General features: G+C 38.6%; 1 long non-coding RNA gene across 1 annotated transcript; it reads left to right on the top strand.

Annotated features, from left to right (window-relative positions):
• Positions 1–88: 88 nt before the first annotated feature.
• Positions 89–6,574, top strand: LOC138900752 (uncharacterized). The gene is made up of 2 exons (XR_011411995.1): positions 89–3,975; positions 4,351–6,574. It is a non-coding gene; the product is annotated as an uncharacterized lncRNA (long non-coding RNA).
• The last annotated feature ends 14,248 nt before the right edge of the window (positions 6,575–20,822 follow it).

Here is a 20,822-nt window from a genome sequence, read left to right as displayed (position 1 = left end):
TTAGTCATCTAGCCTAAATAGCACTCTAGTATAAATAGTCTCTTCTCTCATTTTGAAAGGGAGCTTTTGGATGATGAATTGATAAACAAAGACTAAACCTTAGATAGGTTTAGGGTATTTTTATTTCTCTTTATTTACCATATTTTTAGATTATCTATGTTATGTTTATCATGTATGAGTTCATGTTCATACTCTTGGATTATCTTTTGTATTTGAATGTTAATTCATTGTTCTAGTTGTTATATTTTCTAGGGACTTTGGATTGCATTCTTTACTTAGCTTAATTCATATTTCTTATTAGTGTTCTTCCTTGATTAGTGTTTATCATAGTAAAATCAAGGTGTCTAACTAGTTAATAGTTAGATTTTGTCTATATCTATTTTAAACCCTAATCTTCTATCTTTTTGATTCCGTGCATTTTTGTATTATCTGTGTTTTTGATATGATTTCGTATCGTCTTGGTATCCGAGCGGAGCGGAGGTCTTGGATTGTTTTATCAATCCTTGGGTCTTTGTTTTGATTATCAATTAATCTGAAAATTAAAAAAAAATTGAAAATTCCCAAAATAGCAGGTTACTGTTCGTCACTGTTTCATTCAGAGAACTTGCTCTCCGTTCGATTTTTGTCCTGAATTTTGTGTTTTCTTCATTATCTAAGTTTGAACTACTGATTTTGAGCTTCAATTCGAAGAAGTAAGATTGAATTTGAGGTCGCAATTGAAACCCGTCTGTGCCGAGTTCAACGAAGAAGCTAGGGTTCGTTTGATATCTGACATTGGGGGTTCAAAATCGATTGGGTGTTCGAGATTTAGTTAGAAACACTGATACGAGGTGGAATCTTAAGATTTGAGTCCGATTAACACTGATTTGCTAGGGTTTTGGTTCGAATTTTTGAACCGAGTTGTGCGAAGAAGTAGACCACTGGGGCCTTTCGTTTCAGGCCATTGTTTGCACAAATTGAACACTGAGGTTTGATTTTGGGGTTTACTTGGAAGTCGAATCCAAAGTTTGAGTTCGAGTTGGTGAAGGATTGAGGGAGAATCAAATTCCCTGCCATTGAAGCTCGATGAACACGAAGAACAGTCGCGACCTTGTTGTGCTTCAGCTAGTCGACTGAAAATTTGAAGTCGAGCGCCGTCACGCAAACACTTCAGTTTATCTTCACGCACAGGATTGATTCTCTAAGCTGGTATTTGCGATTCGCTGTTGAATTTTCTGCCATTGAAGAACTCGAAGAACACTAGCTGCGAATTTGAAGAACTTCACAGACTGATTCGAATCGATTTGAGCAGCTGCGAAATCATCACGACGAATCAGGTTTGATTCCTTGAAGTTTAAAATTGTGTTTCATCTCTGATTTCTGGAAATTCTTAGTTGACTTTGGGAGTTAGTAGCTGTTCCGTTGAGAGTTAATCTTGTTCTACTGCTGGTGAATATCGAATGAGTTTTTGAGCTTGAACTGTTAATTTCTCATTTATAATTGACATTCGGAACTGAAACTGAAGTTCATCTTTGAGTTTTGAGAAATTTGGTTGAATTTGGCTTGGATATTAGAGTTTGTTTGGAGGTTTTGAACACAAATAGGATGGTTTCTGACCTGCTGGATCCTTGAACTTTCTACTGTGATTTTGGTTCAAAAATCTGCTGAAATTTTGCCATTGCTGAATTGAATGCTCTTGTTTGTGAAAGCTACTGCCCAGCAGTTCATATCTGATGTTTTGTCTTGATCTGGTGGAGTGTTTGTTGGATTTAGAACCGAACCACAGCTGGGAAAGTGGAGCGACACTATTTGAGCTGAATGAAGTTGAATTTTGGTCGAAGAACACTTCTAAAATTTGAACTGCAACGACGGAACAGCTGAAACTTTGCGATTGTGTTTCAATTTTTATTCTCTCTCATTTGAATTGTGTTCGACGAACAGTTACAACTTCGATAGAATTAGATCAAGCATATTCATGAAAGGTAATCGTCTTCACGAATCCTTTGAACTACAATTGTCTCATGTGCTTGAATTGAATCAGAGTTTGATTTCTGGGATTCCAAACTGGTAGTTGAGATCAGTTCTTAAGTCATAAACTGAAATCTCATTTCACTTGTTGCTGGTGGAGCTGATTTCTGCATTAGTCGACAGCAGGATTGGACCAGTTTCAGCAGGTTTTGACAGCAAACTTGCACCAATTCTTGTAGAAATTCCGGCTGTTCTGTCTGTAGTTTGTGCACTAGTAGCTGCACAGTTTCTGCAATATAAACCTTCATTTTGGAGTATGTTTGACAGCCAAAATCTGTTCGTATAGCTGGGTTCTAATTCGTTGCTACTACTTGTTATAGTGAGAATTGTTCACTGATTCAGTTGAGTTGTAATACCTACTGAAAAGAGTTTCTGAACAGTATTTTGAAGTCTCCGTTCAAGAGTGAGTTTGCAGAATTCACATAGCTACACTTTAGTTCTTCTGTCCAGGAATTTGTTAGCCAAGGTTAATATCAAATTTCAATCAGGAATTTCAGTTGTAGCCTCAGTTTAAAGCTTCAATTACTGCAAAGTTTGAACTGCATATCTGCAGTTTAAGCTGTTTAGTTCGGAGAAAGAGTGCACCACTTTGGAGAACTGCAGTTGCTGAAAATCTGCAGTAGTTTGGCAGCAAATTTCTGCACAGTTCTAGCTGCAGCCTGTTCCAAATTTCTGCACTTTGTCAGCAGATATTTCTGCTATTTCCTGCTGCATTTCTTGGCACCAATTGGTACCAGTTAGCTGCTGATTGTTAGTGATGGTTCTTGAACATTGTTGCTGAATCAATTTGAAATTGTGAAACCTGCAACTTGCTTGAGAATTTGTGGAACAAGTTGGTTGTTAGCTGATTGATTAAAGGTTGGTTTGAGTTGCGGCTGCAAGCTTGTTGAAGCTAAAAGTTTAGAAAGGTAGCAGTTTTATGTCCAGTTTTAGATTTCTGCACAACTGAGTTGCTAAGAAGATTACCAACAGTCAGAAATTCTGTCAGCAATTGTGAATCTGTCCAGGATTATAAAATTGCCCATTCTTTGCAAATCTGGCCAGTTTTGCAACAATGACCTGTTTTGCGAATATGACCAAAATTTTGAAAAGTGTCTAGTTTTGTAGTTTCTTTTCTTTTCTTTCTTTCCAATTTGTAGTAACCTGAACTCTTAACTAGATTAACTTGATATTAGTTCATATTGAGTTTAATTCTAGTTTCTTTGTGTGCTTCATTTTATTTCGTGCTTTTCTCTTTTAATTTCGTTGTGAATTGTTTGGCTCATGTCCGTTAGCTTTTAGTTGTGCTTTCTTTGGTGTCGCATAAATTCCATTCCGAACCGATACTTGATTGCCTACTTGGATTGATTTGAGAACGTTGGTTGTGAAGAGAACTTTTAGATACCCTTGTATGGAAAAAGGATTGAGTAGTGAGTTCAATTGAGCGAGGTCGCAAAAGCCTTTGACCTTTGAGTGTAAACACGAGTGTTGAGTGACATATATATTGAGTGATACACTAAGGGAGTGAATAGTGAGGTCTTATTTTTGACTAACCAACTTTCTTGTTTTAAGTTTTCTTTTGTAGGTACAAGGAGTCATAAGGGAGGTATGGATGGTTATGTGGGTTCTTCTTATGAAACTAATTGTGCTTCTCCAAGTGTTGAAATCTTTTATGATGAAAGTGGGAGAAAGATAAATTTGAGGCATTATGTAGCGAATGTAGAAGGCTATGATGATTGTTTGGTTGCTATAAGTAATCACTATGCGACCAACTTTATTGCTTCTTCCTTTGTTGAATGGTTGGGATTGAGTTGTATTCCAAGGGAGTCGCCTTATGAATTTAGTGGTGAATTGGTGGATGGAGGAGTGATGGTTACTGTAACCAAATGAGACTTTAAAGAAGTGGTTCGGTGTGATGTATAGCCTATGAAGTATTGCCATGTACGATTAGGAAAACCTTGGTTTCTTGATCATAATCTTCCAATTGATGTAAAGTGGAATAGGTATGTGGTTGATCTAAATGGAAGGGGGCATTCTTTCATTCCTAAATACTTTGAGGATAAGTTGGTGGCAAGGCAAGATATTGGATATGGAGTTTGTAGTGCAAATCAATTCACGAGTCCTTCTCTTAGTCCAAGTGGAGATTATGATGCTTATACTATGCCAAGCCAAATTGCATCCTTTGATGTTTTTTGCAATGCACTTTACACTTATCCACCACCCCACTACCAACGCCAACTACAACCCCCCAACCACACTTCAACCACCACAAGTACATCAACTACTACCTTATCAACCTTCACCACAATCTAGACCAACACTAACTCTACATCCACAACATATGCCTCAAGCACCATCAAGAAGGGACAATCTCCCTCCTCCACCACCCATACCACCTCAAGAGCCTCGAATGATTAACAACCCACTTTTTCAACATGATCATGATACCACCTTGAATGAGTTGGACAACATCCAACAAGTTTTCAATGACGAATATAGGGGGGATGTAGTAAACCAAAGGGGAAGAGGCCAAATGAGTTTGAGAACATCCTTGAAAAATACAAAGAGAAAAAGTAAGGATGAGAGACAAAAGAAAGAGAGAAGTGAGGAAGAGAAAAGTGACAACTCTAGAGTGGAAAAAGGAGAGAAAGTGTGGAGTGAAGTGAGTGAGTTATCCCAAGAAAAGAGTAAAGAGCTTGAAAAGATAATGAGAGAAAAGAAAGAGGGAAAACAAAAGGAGAGTGAGGATTTTCCTTAGTCTAGTGCCATTGACCTTTCTTCTTTCTCTAGTTGTTTTGTATCATGTGTAGAGAATTTTGGAAAGGAGCCGTCAAGTGAAGTTCCTTCTACCTTGAAGAGCTTGGAAGAAGATCAAGCTACCTTTTCAAGAGAACTTTTGAAATTAAATGAGCAAGTTCAAGGTAAAGAAAATACTTTCGAAGAGCTTCAAGGTAAAATAGCTTATCCTTCTACTCATGGTACTTTAATTGATTGTGGTGACACTTTGAGTTTGAAAGATAGCTATGATATTGGTGAGTTTGATATTTCTTTATCTTGTGATGTGAAAGATAATGGTGACTTGCAACTAGTTAAGAGTTCTTGTGTATTGTTGGATGCTTCTAGCTCTTTGTGTAACGACTCTTTAGCTAGTGATGTTGAGTCTTATGATAGTCCACCTTTATGGGATGATGAATGTGATGATTCTTTTGACTCTACTTTAACTTTGTTGGAAGAAAGTTTTGAACTTTATGAAGAAACGAGTCAAGAAAAATGTGTTGATGAATTCTTTGATTCTATTTCCATTCATTGGGAAGAAAGATTCAATTTTTATGATGAAATGAACAAATGTGAATGTGGTGATGATTTGGTTGAGTAAAAAGGAAAGTAAAGTTTTTGATGCTAGGACTAGTATTAGTTGCTTTACTTATCTTATTCCTACTTTTGAAAGAACATTCTCGTTAGATTTTATTAATGCTTCTTTGAGGCAAGGTAAGAATGTTTCTTTTGGTGTTTTGATTGATCACTGTGAGTAAAAAAAACCTAACTTTATTGATTATTTTGTAAAGGTTCAACAAGGAAAAGTTGCTAAGGGTAAGGAAAGCCTTGAACTAACACTTTGGCATATTATTTGTCAATAGCTTTTTCTTTTGCCTGAAAGCAAGAATGGTATGTACATTTGGCTTATGCTTATCTTGTGTTTATCTAAGGCCATTGAGGTAGGGATTCGTAACTTTGAGTATTTTGATATTCTTGATATGATGATTCTTGATGTTGGCCTTTCTCTTAAGTTGCCATGTGAAACTGTGGTTGGAAAGCATGTAGATACTTGGGGATTAAAGTTTGTTTTTGACCCCGAAGTTATTTTTTATTATGGTAAAGTGTCTTTCTTTGGATTGGGGAGTATGCTTTTTATTGTTTCTTATGACACTTGGTTATACCATAAAAGTGTGCACTTTGTTGAGCATTTTACAAAATTATGCTTTTGTTGGAAGTATGAGACTTTCTACTCTCTTGATTCTTCTCATGGGTATTATTTTCGTTATAGACAAGTTTGTGTCATTGGTGTTAAAGATGTGTTCTTTCTAGATTATGACACTTGGTTATATCAATAGAGTGTTACTTTTGAGTGCAAGGTTGAAAACTTTGATCTTTTAGCTTGGACATACAATGCTTTGATTGTGACTGGCTTGGTACTTATGTTTGCCCCTTTCTTGGTTTTGCAAGGTCCAAATTCTAGGACGAATTTCTTTCGGGAAGATCAAGAAGGCTATATTGCCAATTTAGCTATTAAGGCTAGTCTTATAATTTAGGTCTACTTAGTTTCCTTACTAGTCTAAGGGTGTTTTAGTCATCTAGCCTAAATAGCACTCTAGTATAAATAGTCCCTCCTCTCATTTTGAAAGGGAGCTTTTGGATGATGAATTGATAAACAAAGACCAAACCTTGATAGGTTTAGGGTATCTTTAATTTCTCTTTATTTACCATATTTTTAGATTATCTATGTTAGGTTTATCATGTATGAGTTCATGTTCATACTCTTGGATTATCTTTTGTATTTGAATGTTAATTCATTGTTCTAGTTGTTATATCTTCTAGGGGCTTTGGATTGCATTCTTTACTTAGCTTAATCCGTGTTTCTTATTAGTGTTCTTCCTTGATTAGTGTTTATCATAGTAAATTCAAGGGGTCTAACTAGTTAATAGTTAGGTTCTTGTCTTTCTCTATTTTAAACCCTAATCTTCTATCTTTTTGATTCCGTGCATTTTTGCATTATCCATGTTTTTGATACGATTCCATATCAATATGTCATCTCCTTCGTGGGCCGTCCCCACATCGGGGGTCCCCATGGACTGAGCATCCCGAAATTGTCCTTCAGAAAACGTGGGGTCGGGCGGCGAATCGTCAATGTTAATTGCCCCAAGCGAGTTACTTGGGGCATTCTCTCCTTTTTGAAGAGCCTCAGAACTGGACCCTTCGGGGACACCCGCCGGTTGTTCATCACGACGGGAGGCATCATCAATACCCGATGACTCTGGAACTCTGCTCGGATGTCACGACCAAAAAATCCCACCACAGGCGTCGTGATGACACCTAGTCTCTAAGACTAGGTAAGCCGTTTTCAATTACATTTTTGGAGCCATTTTTTTTAATTAAATAAGTAACCAAAACTAACAGCGGAACAAATATGAATGTACAACCTCCCAAGACTGGTAGTACTGAGTCACGAACTCTAACTGAATACATGGAATGATTACGAGGACCGAATATACAATATTGTTTGATTAAAATTAACAGTACAATGAAATGAAAAGACTCCAAGGGACTGCGACAACCAAGCAGCTCTACCTTGAATCCTTACGATCCCGCTTTAACTCTTCTCAAGTCCGTTGTCTCCAATACCTGGCTCTGCACAAAAATATGCAGAAGTGTAGTATGAGTACACCACGGTCGGTACCCAGTAAGTATCAAGACTAACCTCAATGGAGTAGAGACGAGGTACATTCAAGACACTCACTAGTCTAATAACCTGTGCAATATATATTATACAAAATAATATGAAATAAATAACAATAAGGGCATGATAAAATAATCAGTGATATGCACAACAAACAACAAGAATACCATTAATATTACTCAATAATTAATAAATAAAATTACACCCAATTAAATCGAGTCCTCCAAATAAATATCTTTCGCATATAATTCTTCCAGATAACTCTCTTTCAAATATAATTTTCTCAAATAATTATTTTTCAAATATAATTCTTTCAATAAATCTTTTCAAATATAATTTCCTCAAATAAATATCTTTCAAATACAATTCTTTCATATAATACTTTCTAAGTAAAAATTCTTCAAAATAAATATTTTGAATATAATTCTTTCAATTAAAAAGTCACCATGTGACACCTCATTTCATAATCATAAAAATATGGGTCTCAGCCCATTTTCATATTTTTCGTAAACACGGGTCTCAGCCCATTTTCATATTTCCACGGCACCTCGTGCCCATAATTAAATCATCATATTTTTCCCCGGCACCTCGTGCCCTCATTTCATATCTCAACTGCATGGACAATTCACATGCCAATTATCATTATCATTTCATCACAGCACCTCGTATCCACATTTCATATCATAACTGCATGGACAATTCACGTGCCAAATATCCTCATTATTTACTCACGGCACCTCGTGCCCACATTTCATTTTATAAACTGGTTGGCAATAGTCACAAGCTCTCAATTTCAACATAAATCAGATTGTTATCAATTTACCAACAACAAGACAAGTTGCACAAGGTATAGAAATAAACACAAGAAAATCACAACATCACGTGAAAATTATCAACACCGCAACCCCACATCATCACATATTGTCCCTGACAATAGCCACCATTATCGCTCCTATTGCCACCCTTATCACTCCTATAGCCACCCTTATCGCTCCGCCCAGACAATATCAATAGTCACCCTTATCGCTCCTATTGCCACCCTTATCGTTCCGCCCAGACAATATTCCAACAAACACAACGACAGTAAAATGCCACCCTTATACCCACATAATATCAACAGTGAAATGACACCCTTATATCCTCAAAATAACAACAGTGAAATGCCACCCTTATATCCTCAAAATAACAACTCACACAACATAATAATTTATACGGGAAATTATCATGATAACATAACAAAATCAATTCATATCACAATTTGCCTAGTAACCACAACCAAATTCCAAAGATATAACCAAATCAATAAATTTCACAATAAATAGCCGAAGGCTCCACACAATGTGTATAACACCATAAAAAAAATAATCAACAGAGATAGAAATTATTCAGCATAAATCAAATCCTTCATTAATCCAAATTTAGATAATTATATTAACGCTTCTTCTTAAAACTTGCTTAATTAATTATTTGCATAGGAAAAATTCAAAATGAAATTAAATTCCCAGAATTATCAAATCAACAATTCACGGAATTACATAAATATTAAAATAACAATCACATCAAATTGTTATATAAAAACAAGTTCAACCAATAAGGATTTAGGCATGGCAAATAGATGATTAAATAAATGCCAATAATTATCCAATTTACTACACAATATGCCTAAGACTTAAACCCAATATATTTTGCACATACAAGACCGAGTACGTACTCGTCACCTCGCGTACACGGCTTTTCACATTTCACAAACGTCACATAAGACTCGATTTCTAAAGGGTAATTCCCCCACTCGAGGTTAAGCAAGACACTTACCTTTTTGAAGTTAGGCTGATATTCCAAAATAGCCTTCTTGCTTGAATTGACCTCCGGACAACTCAAATCTATCCAAATTAATTGTATAGCTTCATTAAAATTCATCAAAAATAATTCCGGATAATAATACGTCGACTTAAAAATTTATTCCAAAAAGTCAACAAAAATCAACGCGGGACCCGCCCCTCGGAACCCGACATAATTTTAATAAAATCCGAATACCCATTCCGATACGAGTTCAATCATACAAATTTTATCGAATTCCAATAACAAATCGACCTCCAAATCTTAAATTTAAACCAAGAGGGTTTTCTAAATTTTTCAACCCAATTCACTAATTTAGTGATAAAAACAACAATAGATTCATGTAATTTAACCAAAATTAAGTTAGGAATTCTTACCCCAATATTTTTCTTGAAAAACTCTCAAAAAATCGCCTCACCCTAGCTTCCTTGGTCCAAAAATGAAAGAATGACACGATTTTGGACTTTATTCTACTGCCCAGGGGTTTGTTCTTCGCGTTCGCGAGACTCCCTCGCGTTCGCGAAGAACAAATTCTTCAAAAGTCATTTTGAAACTCTTCTCAGACAGCCTCTAGTTTAATGGTCATAACTTTTTGTACAAAACTTCAAATGATGAATGGTTTGCCTTTCTGAAAACTAGACTCCAAGGACTATAACTTTCATTTGTTGCTCAGCTCCCAATTCCTTATAGATTACGAGATATAAGCTTCCAAAGTCAGCCCTGTGCAACAGAGATTTCTAAACTGTTCCCGGACAGCCTATAGATTATCCACCATAACTTTTTGTACACAACTCCAAATGACAAACAGTTTACCTTTCTGAAAACTAGACACAAATGGCTACAACTTTCATTCTTGGATCATCTCCAAATTTCTTATAGATTGCGAGATATCAGCCTCTAAAGTCAGACGACGAACAGCAAAATTTCCTTCTTCGCGAACGCGAGAACCTCTTCGCGAACGCGAAGAACAAAGTCCTAACAACAAAATCCTTCTTCGCGAATGCGAGAGGCTCCTCGCGAACACGAAGAACAACACCAGAACCAGCAACCATCAGCATCAAAACACCCAAACTTGGTCCGGAACCCCCCCGAATCAAACTCGAGGCCCCCGGGACCCCGTCCAATCGTACCAACCAGTCCCAATACATAACATGAACCTGCTCGAGGCCTCAAATCATATCAAACAACATCAAAGCCAAGAATCATACCCCAATTCAAGCCTAATGAACTTTGAAATTTCAAATTCTATATCTTGTGCCGAAATACATCAAACCAATCTGGAATGACTTCAAATTTTGTACACAAGTCATAATTGACATAACGAAGCTATTCCAATTTCCAGAATCGGATTCCGGCCCCGATATCAAAAAGTCAACCCCCGGTCAAACTTTCCAAAAATTTATCTTTCGCCATTTCAAGCCAAATTCCTCTACGGACCTCCAAATAATTTTTCGGATACGCTCCTAAGTCCATATTCACTATACGGAGCTATTGACATCATCAAAATTTCATTGCGGAGTCGTCTTCACACAGTTCCGACTACGGTAAAAATCCTAAGACTTAAGCTTCCGTTTTGGGGACCAAGTGTCCCAAATCACTCCAAATCATTCGGTAACTGAATTCAACCATGCACGCAAGTCAATACACATAATAAGAAGCTGCTCAGGGCCTTATGCCGCCAAGCAGGGCTTAAATTCTTAAAATGACAAGTCGGGTCGTTACATCGGACCTTCCTCCGAGATCTCCTCGGTCTGTAGCTGAACCTCCTCGACCGTCACTGGCTCAGCAATCTTCGAAGCTTCGATGTTTGCCCTCTTCCAAACCACCAGCAGGCAGTCGACATATTCTCCCTCCTCGTCTTCCTCTCGTAATTGTTGAACTACATAAGCAGACAAAACGGCGGGATCGATCTTTGACTTTTGAGCCTTGCTCTTCCTAGGCTTTGGAGTATTAGGAGGCGAGGCCCTTCTCTTCTTCTTATATTTAGTTAGCTTCAGGACCTCCTCTTCCCCGGGTGGAGGCGGCCTCATGATGGCTTTTTCTCCAAGACCTGTATGAGAAGAAATCAAGTTAAAATAAAGTATTTTACTGGGAAGCATCAAACACAGACGGAGGAACTTACCATGATTTTTGGCCTCCCATTGGCCCTCAGTCAAATCATGCCACGAGCGCTCAGCATACGAAGAGGTCGAGGCCAGTTGTCGAACCCAGCCTGCAAGGTTCAGGACTGCACCAGGAAACCAAGGGGAAGATGCACCATGAATAAGAATATAGATAAGAAAGGGTAAATGAAGCAAAATAGTAATCAAACGCTATTAGTGAGGTTGTACTTACGCTTCATGTTCCATTCTTCGGGGAATGGCATCTTCTCGGCTGGGATTAAGTCGGAAGTCCTGTCTCGGACAAACCGGCCCATCCATCCTCGGTCCTTATCCTCGTCTATGCTCGAGAACAATACTTTTTTGTGGCCGGACGTTGAAGCCTTATCAATCCGCCTCGATAAAGACGGGGGGTTGTAAAGCCTAATGAGATGATCGAGGGTGAAAGACATCTCCTCGACCTTGCTCGTGAAGAATCGGAGCAAGATAACAATGCGCCAAAAATAGGGGTAGATCTGGCCTAGGGTTACGTGGTATTGGCGGCAGAAGTCGATTATGACGGGATCGATGGGACCCAGTGTGAAAGGGTAAGTATACACACTTAAGAACCCTTTCACGTGAGTGGTAATATCCTCCTCGGGGGTAGGAATCACCACTTCTTTATTTTTTCAGTGGCAATCTTTTTTCACCTGTTCGAGATCGCCTTCGGATATCGAGCATATGTATCTCGACATGGGCTTGCATCGGCCAGGAACCGAAGAGGATTTTTCGACTTTAAAGTCGGAAGTAAGTTCGCATGGCCCTGGAATGCACTCTTCGATACGCGGCTCCGCCAGTGTTTTGTCACCGACCGGCCGCGATGAGAAGGCCTTTTCCTTTTGAGGAACGATTCTTTGATGTTTTTGCCATTGTTATATGAGGTTTAAGAAAGAAGAAGACGGAACTTGTGTTTTAAGAAGAGATTAGCGAACGAAAACTGGCAAAGTTGATGAGCTTGAGGGGAGTGAAAGAGCTTTTGGAGATTAGAAGAAGTTTTGAAAGTAAAGTTTGAGAAGATTATGAAGATGATCTATTTATAATAGCCACTTTGACGGTTTGAAAACACTGGCGGCCGACCATCAACTGGCATTAATTAATGACCTTAGGAACTGTGCAGACGCGACGCTTCAATCGCTTCTGTCGCTTACGTCACGAGGTTGATGTCATAATTGATCGAGGTATTAAATCGAAGTCTCAAGTTCGTTTCTTCTCGTTACACTCCAAAGAACAAGGGGACTATCTGTATACGGTTGAAATCGGGCATACCCGATTTCATTGGCAGGGGAGTTGCCCCGAGGGTAGCCTTATAATGGGTCGTACTCGTACTCGAAGATAGGACATCGAGCCTGGAGATCGAAGTGTCCGTTGAGATCGAGGCCAACAACAATCGGGGCCAAGCATGACTGACTTCGAGTAAGGCGTAATAACGGAATGGCGAGATATCAGTAACCGGTCAAAGATTATGGCAAAAATCCCGGAACAGATCAATTTATCTATTTAATTCTTTATTTATCATTTGGTATTGGATTAAATCACGTATCCTTAAAACCACAATATAAGTTTAATTGTTACTCGATTTTTAGGGTAAACATGTATATCAATTATGGATATCAAATACCGTACCAAAGTAATTCGATACAGTCAATATTTTTTTGTTTGGTTCGGTATGATTTCGATACGGTTTCGGTATCATACAAGTCTTTGTATTTTTTTACCTTGTTCTTGCTAATCTTCGACTCTGAATTTTTGTAACTCTAAGGATCTCTCTTTGATATTCATATAATGTAGGATTAATGGGGATCAATTCTGTATTCTATTGACTCTCTCTTTAATATATGTCAGAACAGGATTCATCCAATCCTTGCCTCCATCAGACAGCTTCATTTCCTTTTAAAATTCTCTCTAATCCTTGATTTAAAATTTAAAAAACAAAAGAGAAACCCCTTCTGCTCCCTTATCTATACATACATAAAAACCCTTCGAGCAGTTCCTCCAATTCCAAACAAATTCACCAACCAATATTCTTTCTTTCTTTGTCTCAATCTCAAAAGAAATCCAACAAATTAACAAGAAGAAGGAACCGAGAAAGTGATATATAATAACATGAAAGAAAAAGCTCGCATAATAAGAAGCACAAGTCGTCCATCATCATGTTCAGCACTAGGGATGAACAAGAATTCACAAATAATATCCAAAGTGAAGCCCCAAATAATGGCTCTTACAACATGAATGAATCATAAGTCAGCCACCTTTAAGAATAGATATAAAGTACGGCACAAATTTTACATGATAAAGATTGGAAGTGAACCAACGTACTTAATATTAACTTAAACCTAGGTTGGCGCGTTGGGCTTCGTCTCGCTCGGCTTAGTTAAGGGTAACAAAGTTGAAATTTTTGGCTGGGAATTGATAACTTGGCTGGGCAGTAAAGAAATATTTACTAAAATAATTCGGTATTTCGGAATTTCGATATGCCTAAATATCAAAACCTCAATATCGATGATCAAACCAAATACTGAATAAACGAAAATTCGATATCGAAGTAGTACCGAAATACCGAATATATCGATACAGAAATACCAAATTAATTCGATCGAAATTCGATTTTTTGAATTTTATGCCCACCCCTAATATTGGATATCACTGTGTTGATTATATGACTCAACAGTCAACACAATGCAGGTGTGTCAAAGAGATGTGAGTATACTTTAAACTTTGCAAAAAGGTACGACTTGGTGACCTGCTGCTTTGGATGTTGTGATATTTCTATAAATAAATGTAATTGAAGACAATTTTGTTTTCTTCAAAATTGAAGAGACTATTAAGTATTAACCCTCTTGTTTTTTGGATTCTCAAGTGTTTTTGAGGTGCAGATTTTTTCAGTGAAGTTCTTGGACTTGGACAATAAGTTGTATCTTTGGTTTCTCAATAGAATTACACTATATTTTAAAATTGTATTGGTAATATATAATTTATGTAGATTAAGATCAAAATTTGGGTTAATCCACTATATAAATTACAAATTTCGTAATGATACGTACTACATTAAACCAGTAACTCCAAAAATAATTTCATTGATTCAGAGGCATAAATAAATCTGCAAATTCATAATTCAAGAAAAGTACTAGAAGCAATTGGAATCACAATATTGATGGATGATCATAGTTGGATCAAAAGCCAAGCATGTTACTTTTGCTGAATCTTGAGGTAGAAACAATCTGAAAGGCCTTTTGATATGGGAAGAACTATCCTTAACTTTCTTAGGGAAGGCTAAATAACAAATATGTTGTGTTAACGAAGTTTCATTGTTGTTGAAAATTGGAACTTGTTTTAGAGCTTCGTAGAATTCTGATACTGGCCATCTATTTGTTACCTCATAACCGAGGAATAGCATGCTGAATAGCTCGTTGAATTCATGGATAGGCCAAAAACTTTCTTCATATATTTCCTTGGACATTGGAGTAAATGAAAGCTTTACGCAGTTTTCTATGCGTTTGTCTGTCCATCCAATAGTGGACGAGAACAATATAGAGAGGAGAAATATGAGTGCAATAACACTGAATCTTTGAGTTTTCATTGCTAGGAAATCTTCTTAGTTTCAGAATACGAAAGAAAGAGAATAATAACAAGCGAATTTAGGATGGATGAAACTATTTTATCCTTAGTAAGAGTTTTCGAATTCAACCTCTCAAAATAGAAAAGTGGTTCGGATTCAACCTCATGAAATGGAAAAATCCCTCGAAGAGATGATAGAGAATATATGATTTGGAACTACGGACAATGATGAGTAAATATTTTCGGGTTAGTCAGATTTTATAGCACTTTGCATAATTCAAGGTAAAGTTGGATTAGGTTTATTCTTAACCGACTTTTGACACAATTTACAACTCGTAAATAGCGTCTCCGTTCAAATTGGGTAATTCCCTTCTATAATTTCCTTTTCTTATTAAACTAATATTAGGATACGCTGCGTGAATCCTTAAGAAACAACATAAATATAAATAAATGGTTTATAAAATAAAAAAATAAAGAAAAACATGCTAGTGCCTAAAAATTAAAAATAAGACATATCATATTCAGTAAAGGAAGAAATATTGTTTTGAAATTCCTTAGATTCCTTATTTTTGGACTTCCTTGTCAAAGCAAATTGCCAGTCGGATTCATAGAAACGAACTTTTAATGAATTTTAATTTGGTTGGGTGCAACCACTAAATTCGTACTATTTAACTCATTGTACTTTAAAATTTATGAGTTTATAATCTAATATTTATTTAAATTTTAGCCATTTTTCACATATAATTATATTCAGTGTCGAAAATGTCATATGAACCTAGCACTTATGGTACTCTTAATCCGCTATGCATATAGTCTAAACAGTCAATGGCAGTAAAAAACTATAATAAGTAGTATTAGAATAACTATAAACTCTTCAATACTATCTAAAACTTGAATATGTCTTTATCTAGAATGCCACCGAACTAAGTCAGAACTCACACTTAGAGAATTTGGCATAAAGTTTTTCCTCTCTCAGCCTCTGTAATAGAATACCCAAGTGTTGTGCATGCTCAACCTGGCTACATGAGTACACCAGAATATCATCAATGAATACCACGACAAATAAATTAAGATATGGCTGAAATACACTATTCATCAAATGCTTAAATGTTGCTGGGGCATTGGTTAGCCCAAAAGACATCATAAGAAATTCATAGTGGCCATAACGAGTCCTAAATGATGTCTTTAGAATATCCGAATCCCGAATTTTCAACTGGTGATACCCAGACCTCAAATCAATTTTGGAGAACACCCTTGCTCCCTAAAGCTGATCAAATAAATCATCAATACGCGGCAATGGATATTTATTCTTGATTGTAACTTTGTTCAACTGCCTTTAATCAATGCACATCTGCATAGTACCATCTTTCTTTTTCACAAACAGAACCGGTGCACCCCAAGGTGACGCACTAGGCCTAATAAATCCCTTTTCAAGGAGTTCCTGAAGTTGCTCTTTCAATTCTTTTAACTCAGCCGGTGCCATACGATACGGAGGAATAGAAATGGGCTGAGTGCCCTGCACCAAGTCAATACCGAAATCAATATCCCTGTCGGGTGGCATACCCGGCAGGTCTGCAGGAAATACATCCGGAAAGTCTCGCACGACCGGTACTGAATAAATAATAGGAGTATCTGCATCAACATCTCTCACAAAGGCCAAATATGACAAGCATCCCTTTTCAACCATACGTTGGGCCTTCAAATAAGAAATTACTCTGCTAGGAACAAGATCTAGAGAACCCCTCCATTCAACCTTTGGCAATCCCGGCATCGTCAACGTCACAATTTTTGCGTGACAGTCCAAAATAGCATGACATAGAGGCAACCAATCCATACACAGGATTACATCAAAATCAACCATACCGAGTAATAAGAGATCAACTCTAGTCTCCAGTTCCCCAATAGTTACCACACACGACCGATACACACGATCCACAGTAATAATATCGCCCACCGGTGTAGATACACAAACAGGTGAAACTAAGGACTCACAGGGCATACCCAGATAATGAGCAAAATATGATGATATATATGAATAAGTGGAACCAGGGTCAAATAATATAGAAGCCTCCCTGTGGCACACTGAAATAATACATGTGATCACTGCGTCTGAGGCAACAACATCTGGCCTGGCAGAAAAAGCATAGAATCGAGCATGCCTGCCTCCTGATCGGCCTCCCCCTCTTGGGCAATCCCTAGCTGCTTGACCCCCACCCCGAGATGGCAAGGCGGGTGGTGTAACTGCTGGTGCTGGTGCCGTCGGTCGAGAACTCTACTGTGAAAGCCCACTCAACAGCCTAGGACACTCTCTCTTGAAATGACCAAATTCTTCGCACTCGAAATAACCCTTCCTCTGACGGAACTGCTGCTCCTGATAACCCGAGGAATAACTTGCAGAAATCTGTGTGGACGAGGCATGATGAGAACTCTTCGCTGGTAGTGCACTAAATAAAGACTGGCTTGAGTGAACACTGTAAGAACCGTGGCTAGCTGATGCACCACGATGAGCTGGACGACCCGTCTGTGCATGTCTGTAAGAACGACCCCTACCAAGGTGAAATTAACCCCCTGAAGGAATACCGTTGTAATCACCCAGACCACGAGGCCTCTTAGCCTCTCTCTCTCCACGTTCCTGGCTACGAACCATCTCTATCTGCCGAGTAATGTCCACTACCTCATCAAAAGTAGTACCAGATACTCTCTTCCTAGTCATAAGTAACCGCAACTGATATGTGAGGCCATCAATGAACCTCTTAGTCCTCTCCCTATCAGTGGAAACCAACCAGACTGCGTGACGAGCCAAATCAGAAAATCTCATCTCGTACCGCGTCACAGACATATCACCCTGGCGAAGCTGCTCAAACTGTCTGCGCAGATCTTCTCTGCGGGACTGAGGTACGAACTTCTCCAAAAAGACCACGGAGAACTGATGCCAAGTAAGGGGTGCTGCGCCAATAGGCCTACGTCTCTCATAAGTCTCCCACCATCTGAGTGCAGACCCAGAAAATTGAAAAGTAGTGAATCAGACCCCACTGGTCTCCATAATACCCGTTGTCCGAAGCATCCGTTGACACCTATCCAAAAAATTCTGAGCATCCTCTGACTCAGTACCGCTAAATGGTGGAGGTCGAAGCCTCTCAAATCTCTCAAGTCTCCTCTGCTCATCATCTGCCATAACAAGAACTACCGGGGCCTGAACAGCTGCAGCCGGCTGGGCTGGTAGTGCCCCTGGTATCTGAAGTCCCTGTACTACCTGGCCTGGAGTACGGGCAACAAGGGTGTAAGTACCTCCCCCAGCCTGAGAAGTGGCAGGTGTGGCCTGAGCCGAAACCACTTGAGCAAGACCAGTGCAGGCTGCCAATATCTAGGCCAAAGTCTTCTGAATGCCTACAATCTCAGTGGGCATAGCTGGTGCCTGAGCTGATCCTGTCGGCTCAACTATATCTGAAATCTGCTCCTGAGCTGGAATAACTGGTGGTACTACAGGTGCTGTTCCAACTGTGGTTTGAGCTACACCTCGACCTCTACCTCGGCCCCGGCCTCTACCACGGCCCCGATCTCTCGCGGCCCTAACTGGTGGCACTGGTGGCTGGCCATCCGATTAGGTAGTACGTGTCCTCACCATTTGTGAGAGAATAGAATAGTAGAAATTTAGTTTCCAGAATCAACAAATTCGCACGACAGAATACAAGAAAGTGAAATTTTCCTAAGGGTTCCGCAGCCTCTCGAGGATAAGTACAGACTCCGTATCGATCCATAAGACTCTACTAAACCTGCTCATGACTCGTGAGACCTACGTAACCTAGGCTCTGATACCAACTTGTCACGACCCAAATTCTAACCTGTCGTGATGGCGCCTATCTCAAAACTAGGCAAGCCGAAAATCTCAGTAAACCATAATTTCTTTTAAGTTTAAAAGTATAATATTTAAATACACTATAAACACTCCCCAAAACCTGATGTCACTGAGTACATGAGCATCTAATATGAATACAAGTCTGGAAAATATAGTCTATAATAGTCTGAGACCAAATACGGTAAACAAAGAGATAGAGAAGGAGAGACAAGGTCTGCGGAACAAGACAGCTACCTCAAAATCTCCTGAAAATCAACCGCGCGAAAGGATCAACACCCGCTATGTCCACGAACACCTGGATCTGCACACAAAGTGCAGGGTATAGTATGAGTACAACCAACTCAGCAAGTAACAATAATAAATAAGGAACTGAAGATAGTAACGAGCTACACAGTTATGGTTCATTTCGAGTAATTCTAGCCAAGAATAGACATGCTATCAAAGCTGTCAGATAAATGTCAAATCAATTTTTATACAGTTCCTGTTCATGTAATCCGTATATCAACAATCTTTCAAAGATTTCACAATAATGGCAGATAGCAACTAAGCGCAACAACAAATGGATATCAAGTACAACCTCTTAGGACAACAATCACTCACTGGGCTTCCAGCCCTCATCACTCTCTCAATGGGTACCCGCGCTCACTGGGGGTGTACAGACTCCGGAGGGGCTCCTACAGTCCAAGCGCTAAAATCTGCACGAACAACTCACGTGCTGCACGGACAACTCACGTGCCATAATATAAATATCTGGATCCGCACGGCCAACTCACGTGCTGCACGGCCAACTCACGTACTATAGTATAATATAAGGATCCGCACGGCCAACTCACGTGCTATAGTAAAATATAAGGATCAATACGGCCAACTCACGTGCTATAGTATAATATAAGGATCTGCACGACCAACTCACATGCTGCACGGATAACTCACGTGCTATAGTATCAATATCTCACAATCAGGTCCTCGGCCTCACTCAGTCATAAATCTCTCCAGTCTCTTGGGCTCTCAATAATCATGAAATCAACCCAAACTACATTGATATGATGTATCAATAATAATAACAAAGACTGAGATAAAATGTACAAGTAAGAATTGAGACCGAGTACATATAGCATTTAGCAGGCAATTCAACAAGTACATGACCTCTGTGGGTCCCAATAGTACTATCACATAGCCCAAGCATGATTTCTAACATGATTTACAGTCAAATTTTATAAACACAAAGAGAGCATATAGCTAACAACAAATTATTCAACTTTATAGTTTTTCGGGACGGACCAAGTCACAATCCCCTCGGTGCACGCCCACACGCCCGTCACTTAGCATGTGCGTCACCTCCAAAATAATCACATAATATCAAAATCCGGGGTTTAATACTCTCAGGACCAGATTTAAAATTGTTACTTACCTCAGAGCGTGAAATTCTTTACTCTGCTATGCCTTTGCCTCGCAAATCGGCCTCCGAATGCCTCGAATCTAGTCACAAATAATTTGTTTCAGTCAATAAATTTTATTGAAATTAATTTCATAAGAAAATACTATTTTTTTATAAAAATTCGAAATTTAGCTCAAAATCGCCCGTGGGGCCCACGTCTCGGAACCCGACAAAAGTTACAAAATCCAAAATTCCATTCAACCACGAGTCTACCCATACTAATTTTACCAAAATCCGACCTCACCTCGACCCTCAAATCTACAAATCTTATTTCCAAATTTCTAAGTTCCAATCTCCGATTTACACCTCAAAATCTTGTAATCTAGTCGGATTATTCGATGATAATTCAATATTATGGAGTAGAAATGATCACAAGGGACTTAACTCAAGTTTTCCTTGAAAATATATCAAAAGCCGCCTCTCTTCAAGCTCTAATTTGTCAAAAATGGCGAATGGGACGAAGTCCCTATTTTTTATAATTCTACCCAGACTGCCTCGGTTTTCCCGAGATCTTGGCCTTCGATTTTGGCCTTCGATCGAGGTCCTCGAATCTGGGTC

Source organism: Nicotiana tomentosiformis, chromosome 11 (genome assembly GCF_000390325.3).
Source record: "Nicotiana tomentosiformis chromosome 11, ASM39032v3, whole genome shotgun sequence".
NCBI classification, from domain to species: domain Eukaryota; kingdom Viridiplantae; phylum Streptophyta; class Magnoliopsida; order Solanales; family Solanaceae; genus Nicotiana; species Nicotiana tomentosiformis.
Note: the sequence above shows the minus strand (reverse complement) of the source record. Positions and strands in the feature narration are given on the sequence as shown.